The sequence below is a fragment of the Vidua macroura genome, chromosome 2, assembly GCF_024509145.1.
Source record: "Vidua macroura isolate BioBank_ID:100142 chromosome 2, ASM2450914v1, whole genome shotgun sequence".
NCBI classification, from domain to species: Eukaryota; Metazoa; Chordata; class Aves; order Passeriformes; family Viduidae; genus Vidua; species Vidua macroura.
Genome location: NC_071572.1, coordinates 85,455,203 through 85,469,650, shown reverse-complemented (window position 1 = coordinate 85,469,650; position 14,448 = coordinate 85,455,203). Strand labels below are relative to the sequence as shown.

General features: G+C 36.2%; 1 protein-coding gene across 1 annotated transcript in view; it reads right to left on the bottom strand.

Moving 5' to 3' along the window:
- Positions 1-14,448, bottom strand: part of CNTN5 (contactin 5) — a 238,293-nt gene that overhangs the window by 106,639 nt on the left and 117,206 nt on the right. The gene's annotated exons all lie outside the window — the stretch shown is intronic.

Below are 14,448 nucleotides of genomic sequence, written 5' to 3'. Positions count from 1 at the left end.
GTCAAGAACTGACCTGAGCACCTCTTTGGCTGGTGCTGGGAGGCACCCATGTACCTGTCAGCCTGCAGAGATGCTGCCATAGATGCAGGAATTGTTAGAGCAGCAGTGCATGTGGGCTGTGGGACATCAGAGAGGGCAGACAGGTGATTGACAGGCTGTTCTCAGAGACCCTGAAGAGACAAAAGCCCAGACTTTGTGAAACAAGAAATGAGGGTCAGCTAGAAACTGCACTCAAAGGAACAGTAGATGGAAACTCTCAAGATGGGGAAGACTTGAAACGTATGATTGCAGGCAACAGCAGTTTTCCTAAATCTTGGCCTGTAGGTCATTTACTCCTGTAGATCTGTAACTTCAGGACAGGCAGAGTGCCCTGGGAGCAGCTGAAGATGAGGAACACTCATTAGAGAAGGCATCAAGGCCAGCTGATCCTAGGCTAAGCTTTTGTGTAATGGTACCTACTTTGTGTGGGTCTGTGGAATGAATAGGTTACACTTTATTTCAAAAGTCTGTACTCAGTGATATAAAATCCAGTTGGCGGCTGATTACTAGCTGACATTCTTTACAGTCCTATAGAGGGGCTGCTGCTGTTTACTGGTCCTATAAATGTCATGTACACTGGCAAGGACTGCATGCAGAAAGTTCACAAATGATACCAAATGGAGAGGGAGATAGATGTGCTGAGGAGCATGATTGTCATTCAGATGGACTCAGCAGGTGGAGAAATGGACTGAGACAAACCTTGGTATTTTTATAAAGTTCTAAATCTGTAAAGAAGAGCTTTAGCATGACTAGCTAAAAGCAGGTCTTCAGGGAAAGACCTAGGATCTTGGTTGACACCAAGTTGAACATAAGTCAGCAATGAGCCCCTGCAGCAAAAAGGCCAACCCCTTTCGGCACTAGTAAAAGACATCTGACGGGTTCAGAGCAGCAATTGTGTCCCTCTATTTACCAGTTTTTCTCTTGGGATTGTATCTGACACATTGATTGCATTGACATACTAGATCAGTCCAGAAGAAATACACAAAGATGTTTGTGGGGTAAAAGTAGATGACAAATGAGTAGATGTTGGGGAAAATTTGAAGTTTTTTTCTTCAGCCTGGAGAAAAAAGATGGCTAAGGATAGATTTTTTTTTTTTTTTTTTTTTTAGTGTCTTCTGAGTATATCTGTCTATTGGAGAACATGGGGAAGACAGAGCCAGAATTGAGGATACAAAAAATAAGAGATAACAGATACAAATTAGAACACGTGGCAACATATCAAGAAGCAAACATACTGTGAAAGTGTCCAAATACTACAGTATTTGAAAATACTTTAAATTGACAAGACAAGTTGTAGAATCTCCATTCATGGAGATATTCAAGACTGGCCTGGACAAACTCCTGAGAAATGTGATGCAGTTAGTTCAGTTTTGGATGGAGTGTTGGACTAGATGGCTTCCAGAAACTGAATCAGAATCCAATCTCAATTATTCTTTAATAGGCATGCTCTCCAGGAGCAGTACAATGTGACAGAACAATACAAAATAAAAGAAATAAAAAGAAAATAAAGACCAATTGAAAAAAAAAGATTTTTTTTTTTTTTTTTTTTTACTGACTAGTTCCAAAGCATTTTGCTTTGAACTGATGACTGCAAATGACTTTGGATTGGTACTAAAGGATATTGGGATCCATTCAGAGCAAAGATGTACCAGAGTCAGAGAAAGGAAGTTTTAAAAAATTGCTGACAATAAAAGAGTAAAAAGTAAAAGTGTTTCAAAGTTGTGTAGCAATATATCAGAAAAATAGAAGTTGTCAATGAGTCCAAGAAATTTATGGATTTTGTGCTGGTTTTGAATGGAATAGAGATAATTTTTTTTATAATGGGTAGCATGGGGCTATGTTTTGGATTTGCTTTCCCTGTTAAACGGTCTTTACCTCAATCCATCTGTTCTCTGGCTTTTACTCTTCTGTTTGTCTCCCTGATCCTGCTGGTGGGGGAGTGAGTGAGTAGCTGAGTGGGGCTGCCGGCTGGGGTTAAGCCACAACAATGTTCATTTCTGTAGATAGGAAGGATAAAGAATTAACAAAATAGACTGAGACTATTTGTAGGCTTATTTGGGCTCTTTCTAATTTGGAACCTATTTTTTTTGCAATTTTTATTGTGAGGAGAACTGTCTAAATTTTTGCTAGACAAAAAAGAAATACTGATTAGTTTTTGGATAATGATAACTGCCATCAAGCTACAAAAAACCTTTTCAGTTCTAAACTAAAAATCATGAAGACTTAATGTTCCATGGGAACAGGGGAAGAAGGGTTTCCTAAAAAAAGAAAAAAAAAAGAAGAAAAAAAAGGAATAAAAATACCACTTAGTATATGTGACTTGGCTTAGTAGTGACAAATGAACTACACCAGTGGATGTTCTTGGGGTTATGTAGCTGCTGTACATATTGAAGAGTTGAGAAAATTTTTGAGGATGAAAGTGAAAAGTGTATGAAATTGCAAAATACCAGGGTAAAAATATGAGATTAACAAACAGTCACAGACAAAAGTCTGAGAGATTTCTTTGAACAGTTCTTGTCAAAGAATAAGTAATACATAGATCTGGGAACACTGAAAGAGGTCACTCCTACAAAAATAACAAAAAAAGGGGTCATGAAAGATCATTCTGCTCAATGGTTTGAGAACTTTGTAAAACTGGAAAGTTTATGGAAGCTACATCAAACACTTAGCAGCTTCAGAATGTGCCTGTTCTGATTCCAACATAACCATACTTCTATCGCACCGTATCACCTTTTTACATTGGTACATACCATATCATCACTTTTCAGACTGTGCAATGAGGGACATTAGTTCAATGTGATCTTAAGTCACACATTCATATGAAAATAACAAACTTCTCTCATACATCTTCCAGAGTTTTTAACTAAAACCTCCAAATTTAAAATGCTTTAAATATGTTTCAATTATTTTGGCACAGTTCATTTAATGACACTTTGGTAAAATTTAAATGATGCATATCCCACCCCAGGCTTATTTTATCTGCTGTGAACATAGGCAGACAGATAAAAGTCAGTGAGCACACATACAAAATCATATTAGTGACTGTACAGAGATGACAGGCCTCTGTGGCAGGAGAAAAAAAAAAGCCTACTAGTATATTAAGTCCAGTGAAGTGCTACAGATATTAATGTTGGTGCTAATTTTACTAAATATTTTTTAATAATTGGACTTAAATGGCATATTAATTAACTTAGAATCTCTTACTTGTTAAATTTGAAAACCAGAAACTGGAGAAATATTTTTTTAAAAGTATTTAGCTAGAGGAAAGTGGAAGTGAAGGGCAAGGTTGAGGAATGCTCATTAAAAGCCTTCACAAATATCAAATGCCTCAACTGCTTGCTTTGCTAGAACATTTTTCTTTTTCAAGGCTAGTCTACTAAAAAGAAACCTCAGTATATTTTTAAGCTTCTTGTGTCCATTACATTTATGATTGTTTTTGCTCTGACTTTCATTTTTTTTTCTGTACAGAGAATAGCTGCATACAGCCATTGAAAAGAAAAATGAGAAATACAGACATCTCAGATATATATGTAGAAAATCTACTTACATGGAAGTCACTAATATCAGAGTAATTTGATTTTCACTGTTACGGGTAATATGCCATTGTGAAATTCATGGTATACACAACTAAATCTTGTTAGAGATAGTGTCTTTCCCAGTGGTAAGTGAATTTACAATTTAAAAGCAGTGATAGATCACTTATGTTGTTTTTCATAAATATTGTCAAATTCTTGCCTACACGCTATGATTTACTAGGGAGAAACATTGCATTTAAAATTCTTTTAAATTAACCTCTTGTCCAAATGAGAACATGAGACTGATATTGTTAAAAGACAAGGAATGTAACCTGTGATCGGTAATAGTGTGACACTGATTTGTGATACTAATTTTCATATTACTTAAAAAAATGAATACTTTGGTTTTCTTTATAGATAAAAATGGCATAAAAATTTCATGAGGAAATATGGTGTCTATTTTTCACAATGAAGCAAATCTGAGCCTTGACAACAGCAGTGACTGAGGTTCTACAGTAATTGAAAGTATTTAAAATGCAAACAGGACAGATATCCCTTGTTTTGACCTAGAGTGTCTTTTTGCTGGATAATATATAGTTTCATTGCCAGATATTGCTTAGAAATACACCAGTGAGACTGCTGATTGAATAGTAAATCTATGGTCATTTATAGATTGAAGTTTTTTCATAAAGTTCGGCAGAGACCTGAAGATCATCAGTCTTGGGAGATTCATTATCTTCTATCATGACTATGTGGATTAATTGGAACATAGTTTTCTAAACTACTGTAATTATTTTTTTTTATTAATGCCATTAGAAAGCCAGTTTCTGCCATACTTTTTCTTTTCTAAATAATTAATTTTTTAAAAAAGTTTCTGCATAAAATTTAATTTTCTGCAAAATATATATAATTTTTTAAAAATATGTATAGACTTATTCTCCTTCTCTGGGACCAATTAGCATGTAAATACTAAGAGTCTGTTGATTTCTGAGACTGACTGTAGAGTGTCAGAACATAATGTGAGAGAAGATGCCAAAGGCAACAAAAATTCCTCTTTAATTTTGAAATTTAAGAATAAATTTCACAATATAGCTGCAAAGCTATTGCATCTACATTAAATCTAGATGCAATAGATGATAGTCTGATGAAAAGCCACCTTAATTATTTTAGATTTATGACAGATAAGGAAGAATATTCCCTGTAAAGGAGATTTTCTGGTGAAAAATGAATTCTGACACCCATGTGTAGAAGATCTTTGTAGCCTCCACACAGATCATGGATGCTGACTGGTAGATCTAAATAATATTAAACATCACTCAAAATGCAATATGTGCTATAAATTAAAATATATTATTGAAATACATGCTCATATTCTAGAGTCTGACAAAAATTTTCAATCCAAAATATCTGGATTCATGTTAACACTTTCCCACAATGCCTTGGGAGTTTCTTTCACATTCTGCTTCTTTCTAATTTAAAAATTGACTTGGTTACTAGAGCCTTGAAACAGTTTACTGCTGTATGGCTACATGTCACTGAGCTATAGAAATTGTTACTTTTCTTGTGACTAATTCAGTGATACTGCCCAGAGATTCTGGCTGATCTAAGACTCCCATGTGCTGTACCATTTATAAAAGGATTATTTCTCCACCAGGAAAATAAATAGGCATATTCCCCCCACACAGTGAAGTCAGCTATCACAGAAATGCTTTCATCCATTCAATGATGTTAGCCTTTAAAACACGGTGGCAGCATGCAGACAGTGCAGCAGGACTTGCTGAAACTCCTAAAATGCTTAGGGACAGCCAGGGACTAACTGCTGAATAGCTAATCTGATTGCATCCCAGTGGAATCCCAGCTGGGATTACAAAGCAGACTTTCATGTACTTGTGTGGGTAAATCATCCACCCTAACTGGTGCACAGCATGTATAGGCAGAAGAATGAGAGACTGGATGTGTGTGCTGTCCTGGACTCTGCTGTGAGCACCTCTCCCAGTCCATGGCTCATCACTCCAGTCCCTCCTGGGCTGCTCTGGTACAGGCATGACTGCATCTGTATAACCTGCTGACAAGGGAATCATCTGAAAAAAAAAAAAAAAATAAATCCAGGCAACAAAGCTTAGGGGAAATAAAGGAGCTATTTTCCACCTGAATTGGATTCCTGAATCTTTTCACTGTAAAGCAAGAGGCCTGAGATGAGGGATGGAAATTTTGGCAGTTTGTCACTGAAACCACATCGAAGTGCACACATAGATATAGAAAAGAAACTCTCTTGCCTAAAGTCCACAAAGCACATAACATTTAATATTTCTGGGTACTGGACTGTTCCCTTAATCGTGTTCTCTGTAAGAAAACATGAGGGAAGACTGAGAGTTGTTTAGGTGTGTGGCCAAATCATTATGTTCTAAAAACTCATGTAATATGCTCCGTTAGTAAAACAATACTGCTTTGGAACAGACTCCTTTTGTCAAGGGATGATCTGGTCATTTGTTTTTACTATTTAGTCAAGGTTAACATTGTTTCCCTTTTCTACTTTATAACCAGCTCTCTAATTCCCATTATGAGCCTGCCACAGATAAATTAGACCATGATTTATGCAAAAATTGAAAAGAAGTGACTTGCAGAGCTCTCTCAGGAAGATTAGAGTTTCTGTCATGAAGCTTCTCATTCTTAATGTCCTGGGTATTTTCTTTCTTCACTACTTTTCCATCATTAAATTTCCCCTTGGGGGGATGTGTTGGTAGCATGAATTTAAGTGTTTACATTCCCAAGATTTTTAGATGAAGTTTCTTTTAAGGGCAAACAATGTTGAAAGTCAGAATTTGAAGAGCCTTAAGCAAAGAAAAACCTTTAGGCCACTGATGACTTGTCATATTCTACCTGTGTGGTGAACAAACAGGCAGCCATTTATAACAGAGAAATGAATCATAGTTAAAATCAAAATTCATTAACTTTTTGCTCAAATGATAATTAGTTGTCAGCAGATATTCAAGACATAGACACAAGATCAAATATCTTGTGTTGTCAGCAGCTTAAAATGGATGAGCTTTTCAACTTTGTCTTTTAATTAGGGCTATGGACTATATGTGGGATACTCACAGTTCAGTAACTGAGTCAAAAAAAGGGAAATGCAGTTTCATGGAAATACTAAAAAGCAAGATCCCACAGAGTGAGACTCACCTCCTCAAGTATTAGTGTCTAATCTGTAGGTTCCTGATGTGGTCCAAAACACCCACATGTGCCTGATAGATATTAAAGAGTAATTATGTAAGTGGCCAAAGCAGCTGGGTGGCAGCGAGGTTATTGTAGGGAAATGTGTATCTATTTTCACACAAATCCTCCTTGAATTGAAAATTGGTAAGATGTGGTGGAACACTTCAAATATCAAGCCAATGTGTGAAGAAGAGAATGTATTTCTAAAATGTAGACTTCAATGCGCTGTTACCTAAACATATACTTCTGATTTGAATCAAGACTTATTTCCCTAAAAAGAGTCAGCTGTGCCTACACAGCTGTATATGAAGCCCTGTATATAACGTACTGTATAAAGACATTGTCTTGAATACCGTTCCTGGGAAGAAAGACAGTTCAGAGAAGTCATGTAGGATCTCGTAGATAATAATTTACTTGGATACAAAAAGAAAATTTTTTTTTATATTCCGTGGGAAATGTTATTTATTAAACTAATTCAAACCTACAAATAGTCATTTTCTTTAGATATTTAACTGGGGGCGCAGAGTAAAATCTTCAAACTGCTTAACAAATTGCCCCTGTAGTTGGATTAACTCTAAAGATAGTTCATTAATATAAGGAAATAAAGGATGTTCTTATGAAAAACTGGAATGGTAGTAGGCTGAACTACTCTGCTGTCTGTGTGGCTGATAGCACAAATACAAGAAAGCTTGTGCCAAGAACAAGTTGAGACTGGTGCAATTCAGGGACCAATAGACAAAGAAAAATATGATTCAGAATAATTTTCCATCCATTTTATATATATACTTTCTTTTGCCTTCACAGTCCATAGTTTTCAGTTCAAAGAAATGATACAAACCACAGTTAGATGGAACTGAAATTCTTTTGAAAAACTACCATAATTATGAAGAAAATGTATAATATATACCTATGCTACCTGTTCATATTCAAAAGCATTACAAAACATGTACAAAGCAAAGCACTTTACAAAACTGAATACAAATTCTGCCTACAAACCCAATCTTTTTCTTGCTACTGCTCTGAAACACCCTTCTTTTCCTTTGATTTTTTCCATTGTAATTTAGCTTGAAAGCTATTAAAATAGGAACTTAGAATGGAAACATTGACAGATCCTTAAATACAGTAGAGTGAAGAGAAAAACTGTAATAAGAACCTGTCAAAACTGAAAATGAAGGAGTTTGAGAGACCAGAAGACTATAAAAACATATCTATTACTAAGATTTTGAATGACGATATTTTTAGATAAAAGTGCTCTATGTGTTTCCACTAATTACATAGCAAAGTGGGACATATGAATAGATGAAATATCTAGGCAAACAGGACAGATACTTCTGTAGTTCAAATATTTCAGTATTAACTTGAAGGTAGGCAAAAAGCAATAGCATCAGATTTCTCTGTGTCTTTGTATAATATTTGTATTTGGAATTTAATGTCCCTGTAAAAGATCTCTTTCTTCTCTTTCTTTTCTCTGACTTCTTTTACAGCTGCTGAATGTTAGGGAAACAAAACTGAAAGAAAGAAAAATAGAGTTTAGTTCAAGGCAGAACTTCAGCAGCATCAACTCACTCCTTCATGTATTGTTACATGCAGCTTGAACACTTTGTCCCCTCCAGGGTCTTTATTCTAAATTTAGCACCTATAGACAATGATTCTCACCTAATGAGCACTGTTTAGTGTTCTCCTGTCCTTCACAGGTCAATGTATTTCCAATTTTGTACTCACAGAAGACAAAGTTTCCTCATAAATAATGATTCATATTTTTAATGTCCAGTAACTTCACAAATATCCACATCTCCCTATTTTCAGTATCCACTAATTTTATTTGTAATATTAAGGGAATAACTGTCAGAGTACTTACTATTAGTATCTAGTACTTGGTTCAATGTACAGCCTCTACAGGCCTCTCCGTGGCTGCAAATCCATCCCAACTACCTCAGGGGAGGCACATAGTAAGTGAAGAATATGGCAAGTAGAGAGTAACTTTGTAACATGGCAATACACTCTGGGCAGGTTTTGTACCGGGAAGTGACATCTCCATTTTATGAGTTTTGGTGGCCAGGCAGGTTTGGCACAGATCTGAATGGAAAATTTCATGTGTCATGGAAGAAGAATTGATAGAAACTCATTATATGGCCATATTCTTTACAGATCAGAGCCTCCCAGCTCTTAAAGGCACTGATCAACTGATGCATACGCTCTGAAGGGATGAAGCAAGCAGATGTAGTTAGATGCTTCTCAGTGGTGCCCTGTGACCATGTAAACTTCAATTCCATTTAAATATTAAATTTTTTTTGTTTGTTTGAATTTTTTTGGTTTGGTGTTTTGTTTTGTTTTGTTTTACTCTAGGGGTGCTTAACTCTAGTAGGAACAAATTTCCCAGATGGGCTGCAGTGTTTCCCTCCTGGGAGTTAATCAAACCTTACTAAATATGACCTTAAGCAATCTGTTCTAGCTGACACTGCTCTGATCTTGGAAGTGGACCAAGTGCTATCCAGAGTTCCGTGCCACTCACTGTTCTTCTGTAATTCTTTTATGTCATTCAGAAAAAAAGGAAAAAGTTTTCACCCACTTGCAATCAATAAAATTACCATTGTGACTGTGTATTGCAAGAATAGAGATGTTGAAGTTTGTGTCCTGGCAAAACCCAGTCTATTACTTTCAAAATATCTGAAATTCCCTCTGCTGCTTAATATACAAAGTTTTCTCATCTTACGTAAGAACACCTTCAAAAAGAAGTGGAACAAAGGAAGCTAATTGCACCATAGGAAAAGTGACTGATTTGAAGTGGCAGGTGGAGTTTTGCTACCATTTATTTTCCCCACAGAAAGGCTTAGTGTATTTAAATCTTCAGCAAAAATTAATAGGTGGATCAATATGAGCAATTACACAGTGGCCACAGAGAGACTGGCACCGTTGTACTCTTGGTGATCTGTGATGAATCTGACCTTCAGAGACTGTTAATGTTTTTCTGCATAGCTTGTTCTGTGAGGTGAAGGAGAAAGCTTAGACTGTGGCACTGCGCCATACGGAAAGTAAAAAATCCATAAACACAGAACTACATTACTAATGAATACATAGGTATTAGGTCATCCCTATATTTTGATTTTTTTTTTTTAGGTTAAATATCAATCTGCACACAAATTACGGTGTAAAACAAACACAGCATTATAATTCAAGAAGCTTCAAAAGAGAAGAACAAAGGCAAAATAAAGGAGCACAGAATAGGGACTAGAAAAGTCCCGCTCCCTCAGTTACTGATTTGTTGGTCAACCTGTGCTTTCTTCCTCAGTGACACATTTTTTGGTTAAACTGTGCTTTAAAAAATTTATTATTATTATTAGTAGTAGTAGTAGTTATTAGTATTACTATTATTACTTGGTCGTCTTAATAAAGAAGAAAAACATAGGGACTAAATAGCACATTTTTACTCCTAGAGTGCTTTCAAATTATTTTATTTTAACTATAATTAATGGATATGTAATGGAAATAATGAGCTAGAGTAAAAATTTAATATAAGTTTAATGAGGAGAATATTTTAGTTGTACAGGAAAGCACAAAAAAAGATGAACAAGGACTTATAAGACTTTTCAAAACTTTTTGAGTCCTCAGGTATATCTATTTAAACATCAACTGTAATCACCACTACAAGGCATTCTAGACAAGAAAAGAAGGTTTCTTTAAAAGTGAAGAAAAAGAGATTACAGCTCAAGGAGTAATGGCTCACAAAGATTTATGCAGTTTTAAATCATTATAAAATACCTGACGCTTGAACACAGGAACTGAAAAAAAAAATTAAAAATGGTTGTCCTGAATTTAATTGTTTACTTTGTTAGTAGAACTCATGATTTATATTGGTGCAACTGACACCAAATTCCAGTCCATTCTGGCACACATTATAACATTTACTGTTTACAAAACATCGCTTTTGTTGCTTTCTTTTAGTTTGATCTGTAAGTTAAAAAATGCTTAATTATGAACAGGCTTCTGGATGGCTTTGTGGTCTGAATAGACTGGGTCTTGTTTAGAAGCTAATGCTAAAGTAGTAAGTGATGGTTTGATTACACTTTAGGAAGTATCTGGTTGAATTACTTCAGAAACTTCACAAAAATATATTTCGGTCACTGAACTCTTGCCCAAGGATCTAATTCCTCCTATTTAGGTTCTAAAGCAAAGTTCCAGCAAAACTGTTTACTAAAAATCAAAGCAAGAACTTTATTTCAGACTTTGATCCCAATATAATTCCCTTTCCTAGAAAACCAAAACTACTTATGAACAAAAAGATTCCCAAGCTCTTTACAAATTCTTATGGATGAAAATATTAAAGTCAATAACCAGAGCATACATTATCATAGCCCACCATAAATGAGACACAATCATCTACCAGCCTATGAGGCAACAGATACAAGTTGTTAGGAAAGATAGCTACAAATTTGAACTATTGTGAGATGATTAATGAAAATATGCAGCTTAAATATGTTCTATAGCTACACCATTGACATTGCTGTTGTGCTCAGCGGTGTTTTAATTCCAAAATAGAAGTAAAACAATTCCCTTCCTTTAAGTGTTGGGTGAAATTGCAGATGAAATTATCTTTGATTGAATGTATTAATGACTTACTGAGATAACGATATATGAAAGAGACTTGAAATCTGTTCAAATGCTGATCATTAAACGTCTTGTGTCAATAAGCTTCACAGACTATGCCTTGATCTTTGGAAGTTCTAGTCTTCTGCATGAAAGATCTCCAATATAATGTATTTTGTTTAATTTCTTTTGCATCAGTTCTAGATCTTTATCTCTGGTTAATAGAATGAATTGCAAACACTTTGGAAACTGTATTAAATAACCATCTTTTTATAAGAGTAATTTAATCAGATTTAATATATTTTGAGATTGTAAAACTTGTAGCCATGCTTTTTATCAGCAAATAACTGACATAACTGAATATCCTATTTTTTTTGGCCCTATCTCATAGACTTGCCACTCATTTGGAACTCAATTGAAAAACCCTGTTACAATATGCAGATGCTTTCCAAGAGGAATCAAATTACTTGGCTGCTCAAAATGATTTCTGGGATCAAGCCTATAATGGCTATACTATGAATTCAAAGGGCTTGAACTGGATAATTTGTTCAAAGATAAAAGAGACCAAGAAATGAAGCTAATGAAGGCTTTCCACAGTAATGTTCCCAAGTGCATGGCTTTCCAATGAATCTGAAACATTTGAGGCTTTCAGACTGCATTAAATTCCAGGAGCTTGAGTCAAGGTCTGACTGCAGTGAGGACTGTACCCAGCCACGAGTCCTACAGGAGCAAGCAGCCTTCTCTTCAGTTACCTATGGAAACGTTGCTAGAGGTATTTCTGTCAACCAGCTTTTGTTGTATAAAAAACGCTTAAGGGAAAACAGAGTTTGGAAACATGGAATAGATAATAGCAGACCCACTGTTCAAGTGAATTTTTTTCTTTGCTGTGGAGGGGAAGGTCTCTTATTGATGTTGCTAAAAGGATCAAATTCCTTTTTTAGGCTCATAGACTTCACAAAACTTAAACACAATGTACACTTGCTGCATGCACTTTAGAAGAAAAAAAACCTGTGACAGAAAAGAAGAAAACATATTGTGCTGTTCTATTCTTGCCCTTCCTTATTACTTAACAAAAATGTTACTATTTTTTTGCAATTTTTAAAATTAATTATAATTTTTTAATCTCTAAGGACTTAATAGTCCATGGAAACTCATCAGATGACAGTTCCTAATTGTTTGGGTTTTTTTTTTTCTGGGATTTTTATCAGCAGACTATGAAGAAAGCCCATTTTTAAAGTATACTGATATGTTTACAATGTCAGCTTATTCCTTTTAAAAATTTTAACAGCGTTCCTTTGTGGCTTTGCGTTGTTTTCCCTGGTCCTGGGCAGCTCTGGAGAGCCCAGCAAAGGTGCTGCTTCTTGGCGGGACCAGGACGCCACTTGTCCCGGGCGCTGCTGTGTTCTGCGCACCGGGGTGGGGCTGGCTGTGCTCTGTTGCCGGCGCGAGGGGCGAGACAAAGAGGGAAGGAAAGTCCAGTCTGTCTGCATGACTGGCTGGAGAGCTTTTATTGCTGCGTAGAGCTGTGATGGAGAAGCGGGACTTGCTCCCTAGCGCTGCGTGGACAAAATGGTGCTGGGACCAGGGGCGCACGGGATTTTACAGGGGGCGTACTGAGGAGGGCAGAAGCCCTCCCGCCCAATGGGGACAAGCACCGTGGTGGTGGCGTGGACCACGGTGACCAACGGGGACATGACAGGGGCGGACACAGGGCTCTGGGACGAACGGGGACATGGGGACAGGGTAACTGACAAGGAAGTTTCAGGAAAGAACAGGGGGTGGTTACTGGAGTGACGTGGGGAAGCTCCAATGGCAGGCAGCCTGGAGTGAACCATCGCGGAGGGAAGAGGGGTGTACAAAGGGGTACACAGAACTGGCTAACTTAACATTATCAAACCCCTAATCTGAACGCAACCCGGGATGCAACATTCCTTCCTTCTCAGAATGCCCAAAGCATGGAAACACACATATTATCTTCATTGATTTACACTTCCTTTCACAAATCACAGTAGGCTTCCTCACCTTCTCTTAGAGACTATTATTTTTATTTAAAGTATACTATATAGAGACAAAACTTAATTCACTTGAAACTGATATTCCTCTCATGCCCACCCTTCTATAAACAAGAGATGCAGGAAAACTCCTGTGAATGACACAAGACAATCCTTGAACAGCTGACTAAAAAATTAAGTTGAATGCAACCCTCTTCTTTCAAATATCTGAAACAGTTCAACCAGCTTTTCATTTTCCATGTTTCATCATTTCTTGTTCCAGCCTCTGTCGAAACAAGCAAGTATCAAGAGCTACAAATACCAAAAAATGAAACTACAGATCTATTTTTGTAAGATTTTAACTTCAGAGTTAAGCTATGTTTGGACAGACCTAAAGTAGTTACTAAAATACTTTACTAGTTTTGGATTAAAATGTGATTTACATGTGGTGATCAGAGAAACCATAGTGAGTTTTGTGGAGATGAAAGGAAAAGGTCATGTAGTGAAAAGTATCAACTGTGTAGGTAGAGCATAGAGACATCAGTGTCATAATGTTTGATATTTTCAACTCCTTTGTAATATGAATCTGTCATATTGTCAATACAAATGATACAAGTCACTCCTGTTAGTAAAATGTTGTATATAAAGCTGTTGTGCTCTCTCCCACTCAACAAAAAAAATTCAATATGGTACAAAGTTACCCATTTTTTCCTTCTCAGAACAAAACAAATGTCATGAGATGAAAATACAGCACACTTGAACAATAGCTTTGGCAGTTAATGAGGACAGATGCACTCTATTGCTTCCCTCAGTGTTGTAAAAATTCAACAAAAGGGGGGCTTGATTTTATCTTTCTGATTATACTACACAAGTCAAATTACTTCATTCACATACCACATTATCAGAAAAAGGAAAAGATTGCTCTTTGTACTTAAAGACCATGTGCAGAGTTGCAAAACTATTCTAGTGTACAGATAAGCAATCTTGTAAAGTGCAGTTACATCTGGCATTTAACCTGCAACACTTAAACTACTTTTACCATACAAAGCTGGACAGAACTTACTTAATCAAGCATAATCTGTTAAACAGATGTGCTGCTGAGTACA